General features: G+C 37.8%; 1 long non-coding RNA gene across 2 annotated transcripts in view; it reads left to right on the top strand.

Moving 5' to 3' along the window:
• LOC102677063 overlaps positions 1 to 3587 on the top strand; it is a 92656-nt gene extending 89069 nt beyond the window's left edge. The window contains exon 3 of one of the 2 annotated variants that reach the window (XR_004150764.1): positions 3069 to 3587. This is a non-coding gene — a long non-coding RNA (uncharacterized LOC102677063). The remainder of the gene's footprint in view (positions 1 to 3068) is intronic. The other variant, XR_422046.2, reaches the window with a different exon arrangement.
• The last annotated feature ends 2556 nt before the right edge of the window (positions 3588 to 6143 follow it).

The raw sequence follows: 6143 nt of genomic DNA, 5'->3' as shown, positions 1-6143 counted from the left end.
GTGGGGAGGGGGGAGAGAGAGAGAGAGAGAGAGTGGGAGGCCGAGCGAGAGGGGCCATTGCGTCTCGTTTCAGAGCGTATCCTTCGGGAATACCTACCGGGTGAGCCCGCAGGATTCCGCGGATGGGCTTCGTTTGGGAAACCTGTTTCGGTTAAGGGAGTTTGTGCGCGTTGTTTCGAGTTTGTCCAAGCTTTTTTATCGATCATTTTCATCTCTCACAAGATGGGAGAACGTTGATAGAATAATTTTGACGTTTTGTATTGTAATTTTTTTAATCTTTCGTTTTTGAGGGATTGATTGTTAAAATTTTTTATTGTGAACGTAGAAGAAGTAGAAGTTTTTTTTTTTTTTTGACTTGAATCGTATTTTGGAAAGATTTTATTTCTGAGAAATTTATAGGTTAATTATTGTTAGAATTTCATTGAATATGAAATTACATATGCGTATGAGATGGAGGTATTGTGTTCATTCGATTATTTGATTTTAATAAAATATTAATTAGGCCGGCAATATTGTAAAATGATGTAATTACGATTAAATATCTAGATTATAAATAATTAATAAATAATTAATGAACAACGTATTTCGACTATCAAACGTCAAGTTTCTTCTTCAACAATTGTTAATGATCGATGATAGAAACTTTCCATTTATGCTACAATGTCTCGTTTCGTGACGTGAGTCGTTATTTGATGTTATTTGATTGAATACGTCACTTATACGTCATTTCCGTTTATGACCACGTTGAAATTGTAGTCATCATGCACATTTGCAAGATTACATGTAATAGTGGAAGCGTAATAATGGAACAGTAGAGTAAAAACGCACGTCACACATTTATATGTTACGAAAATGTAACAAAATTATATTAGATCTTTTTTTAACAATCTTCAATCAAAAACTATATTATTATATACTTTGTATAGAGCATTAATGTACCTTCTTTTTTCGTTTCTTTTTCCCAAAAAGAAGAAAATAGGACGGGGAATTTATGGAAATGAAGAGAAATGCTCTTAAGAAAAGCGTTAAAGCTCCCTCCCCAAGTGGGTGTAACGTAACTGTCGCGATAATTAAATTGTTGACGATGGAAGCTGACTAACTCGTGATCTTTTTAGAAGTGGCTATTTATAACGAACTAACCAGAGGAAGAGGAAGTGACACTCCAATCTTCTTTTAAAATAATCACTTGTTCCTTAAATAAAAGTCTTATATATAATACCTTACCTTATATAATCTTCGTCCTTCGATCCCTCATTTTTGAGTAAAATTTCTTCCGAAAAATAGATTTTTCTAAGATACAAATTCTCCTCTACGTCGAGTAACTTTTGAAGGACTCTTATAATCTGTCAACAATCAAGATCGATCCTTTCCTTTGCATCTTTTCCTTCTTTATTATTTTCCTTCTTTCGTTTAGAACGGATACCAGGGGCAATTTCTAGGGAATCACCCGTTATATGCGTAGACCGATCTGTTCGCGTAATATTATAGTCCGGTGAACAGTAATCTGGGTTACGCCCTCCCCTCGATTCATAAGAACCACGCGTTAAAGTAGGAGAGAGCGTGATTTCTCTCCTACCTTCATTCTCCCTCTCCTCTTTCCACTCTTTCCACTTTTTCACGCTTTCTCCAGGGACTCTCTCTCTTTCTTTTCTTCCACCCTTATTTCCAACCTCTCTTTCTTTTTTCTTTTCTCCTCCCCCTTCTTTTATTCTCCTCCCGATTTTGTCTCCAAAACTTTTTCTTCGTGTTTTCCTTTTGATTCTAAACTGTTTACTTTTTGTCTTCTCTTCCCAAGGATCAATCTTCTTATCCTTTTCTTTAATTTTTCGACTTTTCATCGTCGATTCGATGTATTATGCTTTTCAAATATCTTTGTATCTCTATATTTTCAAAGATAGGAAGACGAGCAGGATAAAGGATATTTGCGCCTGTCCTCTCTTTCGAGTTTCGATCCCAACTCGTCGATTTTAAATCGAGAAAGAGAGAGAAAAAAAACAAAATTTTCCCAATTGATCCGGGATAATGCTGGCGAGTATTATTATCGTCAGCGGAATTTTTCCATATGGATCGGAATTTTTTCCAGAATCGAAATGGTGGAAATGGCGCGGCGAAACGAAATGTACAACGTTCGCAAGTAAGTTCGCAAACGAGCGCTCGTAAATCCAGAATTAAAGCGGGAAAGTAGAACACGAGGCGAGGAGATTACGAAGGAGAAAAAGGAGGGAGGGGAAAGTGGAGTAGAGCAGAGAGTAGAATGAAAAATTTCCCTCCGAGGAGGAGGAGGAGGAGGAGGAGGAGGTAAACAGAAGGCGGGGTTTCTTTTCTCCACGGCTAAATATCTAAGAGAAAAGAAAAGAAAGAAAAAATATGCCGGTGGAAAAAAAAAAAAGAAGGAGGAACAATTAGTGGGAAGAGAAAGAATCGTGGAGGTCCTTTTCTGAAAATTCTGAGTTATTACGAAGGGAAACAGGAGAGAATTTCCGTGGGGAGATAGGAAGGAAGGGAGGAAGGAAGGGGTGGGATGAGAAGGGCGAAGCGTCCGTGGGTGGCATGCAACAAGTTTGGACCATTTTCTTCGACTTCCCTTCGTACCATTCTCCTCGCGATGTTGTTCATTCTTCCATTACCCATGGATGACGGGGATTCATCCAGTGATGGAAAATGCAAATTGTTGAATATCTTTTTTTTCTAATTTTTTTTTTAAATCATCGCTTTTCGTACATTTTTTTCGAAAATTAATACGAGTCAATAAATCTTAACTTGCCTTTTCATTTCTCTCAAAGCTATCAAAGATTACACTTCAATTTTATCTTATAACATCTAAATATTTTAATAAAGAGGTGTATCGTTTGAATGAAAATTTTATTCCTCGTACATCGTATACGTATTATTATTAGCTTGATTCAATCAACATCGTTTAAATCAAAGATAGACGAAAAGAAGAGGAGGAGGAAGAAGAAGTGTTTCGTTCAAATTGTCTCGATAAATTCTAGTTTTTCGTACGATACCGGCCGTGAAACTTGAACGCCTCCCCATTTTTCCACTCACCGTGTCTTTTTATTTTCCAGGGAGTAGTGGGCCAACGATATTCGATGAATCAAGGTCGATCGAAGGGAAGGAAAGGAAGCAGAGAAGAAGCCATCGGGCCGGGATTCTGCCGTGACGCAGAAAAATCAAATTAAACAGCCGCTTTTAAGTCGAATTAAAACGAATGCGCTTAATTAAAGCGGCCTCCGCCGCTCAACTAAAGGAGTTTTATTGACAGCGACCGACTCTTCCTTTGTCGGCCCCCACTGTGTACCCTTTCATTATTACGTTAAAAGATGCCCTCGAATTTTTTTCTTTTAGTTTTTGCCGCAAATAACGCTGCATTTTTTTTCTCTCCGTCAAACACCGCGGCTTTATATTTTCTCTCTCTCTCTCTCTCTTCCTTTTTTTCCCCCCAGTTTTCCTCTCTACGAGTACGAAATGTTTCGTTTCTTTGTCATTTTTTTTCAGGGGTATTTCGAAGCGAGATTTTTGCTCTAGTCGTTTTTGCGGAAACGTGGATTCACGGCTCTTTTAACGAAAAGAAAAAAAAAAAAAAAATATTGCGAGTATAATCGCGCATCGAATTAATTTTCTCTTCTTCTTCTTCTTCTTCTTTTTTCTTTACTTCGTTTTTTTTCTTGGATGGAATTTATTTAAATTATCGTTCATCGTGAGATTTCCCTTGGAAGGGGAAAAGTTTAATTGGATTGGAAAATAAAGGATTTGTATCGTTCGATCACGATTTCTTTTTCGACTCGAAAGTTTATCATCTTCTATCCAAGATATATCTATAAGGTGTCATCTAAGAAGAGATTCTCAAAAATATCATACAACGCAATGATGCAAAGAAAACGATTTAAAAAAATTATTTTAAACCTTTTTTTCGTTTACAAAAAAATTACGATCCACGCGGCTCGATAAATCTGCTCATTAAATCCTAATAAACGATCTCATCCCCCCTCCTCCCCCCAGAGAATAATCCCCCCTCACTGCCGTATTCCATTGGCAAGTAGAAATTCCCCCCCCCCCCCCGGGAGAGCACCCCCCCCCCCCTCCCTTCCCCCCCCCCCCCCCCCTCCCCCCCCCCCAGAATAATCCCCCCTCACTGCCGTATTCCATTGGCAATTAGAAATTCCCACAGTGAACAGGGGAGAGGATTCACCCCCTGTTCCTTTCTCGCCCGGTATCCAACCCTCGATCCTTTTCCAACTTTCGCTCCTCCACCCTTTTTTTTCCGCGCCGCTCCTTTTTCGTTTCGATCGCCTCGGGAGAGAAAGAAGGCGCTCGGATGGATCGACGTTAACGCGACGAGCGAGAAGGAGAAATGACGTGTATTTAGCGCGGTGAAACCTCGGGCACCGTTAACGCGCGCTCGTCTTTGGCCGGCAAACGTGGTGTTCCGTTATGGCACCTTTTGTCACGGCTCTGCACCTTTTTCTGACCGATAAAAACCGTGACCCACCGCGATACCATCATTCGTTCGTTTTTAAGTTGGTATCGCAAATGTCAAAATTGTGTCCTCCCCCTCCCCGTATATTATATATTTTATTTTTTCGCTATTCCGTTTCGAAAAATGTTCTATGGAATGTAGACACGATGTACGAGCGAATCAAAATGTTCAAAGCAAACGTGACTTTATTTTACGCTTTGTACAAATTTGTATATAGTAAATATATGCAGTTTGGTGATTATAGATAATTTTTAGAATCTTAATTTCTTTGGGGAATGAAATATAGTATGGAATATGTAGTGAATCAAAATGTTCAAAGCAAATGTGTCTTTATTTTACGCTTTAAATTTGTATATAATAAATATATGCAGTGATTATTTAATTTTCGGAATTTTAATTTCTTTTGCAAAAATCGAATCGATGAATGTTCGATGTATGTAGAAGAATCTGCGTAATGGACATGGCAAAAATATCCAAAGATACATGAAAGGAATCTCTCTAACCTTTATTCATTCCATCGTATAAAAAATGATTGCAGATAGATTCAAATCTTCCATTCCTTTTCAAAATTCAAAATTTTTACATAAAATTCCAAATCTCGTATCATCGAAAGGAGGAGGAGAATAATTGTATAAAGAAAAAAATGATTGTAGGCAATTTAAATCTTCCATTCTTTTCCTTCAAAATTTTTACATAAAATTTCAAATCTCGTACCAACAATCATCGAAAGAAGGAGAAGAATAATTGTATAAAAAAAAAATGATTGCAGGCAAATTCAAATCTTCGATTCCTTTTCTTCAAAATTTTCACATAAAATTTCAAATCTCGTACCAACAATCATCGAAAGAAGGAAAAGAATAAAATGATTGCAGGCAAATTCAAATCTTCGATTCCTTTCCTTCAAAATTTTCACACAAAATTCCAAGTCTCATAGCAACGATCATCGAAAGAAGGAAAAGAATAATTGTATAAAAAAAAAAAATGATTGCAGGCAAATTCAAATCTTCGATTCCTTTCCTTCAAAATTTTCACACAAAATTCCAAGTCTCATAGCAACGATCATCGAAAGAAGGAAAAGAATAATTGTATAAAAAAAAAAAATGATTGCAGGCAAATTCAAATCTTCGATTCCTTTCCTTCAAAATTTTCACACAAAATTCCAAGTCTCATAGCAACGATCATCGAAAGAAGGAAAAGAATAAAATGATTGCAGGCAAATTCAAATCTTCGATTCCTTTCCTTCAAAATTTTCACACAAAATTCCAAGTCTCGTACCAATCGATCATCGAAAGGAGGACGAGAATTGGATAAAAAATGATCGCAGAAAAATCCAAAAATTCGAATCTTCGATTCCTCTCCTTAAAAATTTCCACACAAAATTCGGAGCCTCGTCGAAAAGAGGACGAGACTGGCCACCCTCCGTAATTTAACTCCTCGTGGAACAATGAGACGTCCACGTCGAAAACGGGGTTATTTAATACAGATATTTTTCATAAGTCAAGCATTGTGTGCAAATAACAGCGCGTAGTACGTGTGCATACTTACACGCTGAGAGGAATCGCTGATGGTTTGTTCACGCGGTTGACCGTCCGTAATTCGCAACGCGGTTGTGTATCCCCGCGAGGCGCGGCGCGTGTTAATAAATCTCGTGAGATCACGGCCG

Source organism: Apis dorsata, unplaced genomic scaffold (assembly GCF_000469605.1).
Source record: "Apis dorsata unplaced genomic scaffold, Apis dorsata 1.3 scaffold_309, whole genome shotgun sequence".
Classification (NCBI taxonomy): domain Eukaryota; kingdom Metazoa; phylum Arthropoda; class Insecta; order Hymenoptera; family Apidae; genus Apis; species Apis dorsata.
The sequence above is the reverse complement of the archived record's forward strand: the minus strand, read 5'-3'. Positions and strand labels throughout refer to the sequence as shown.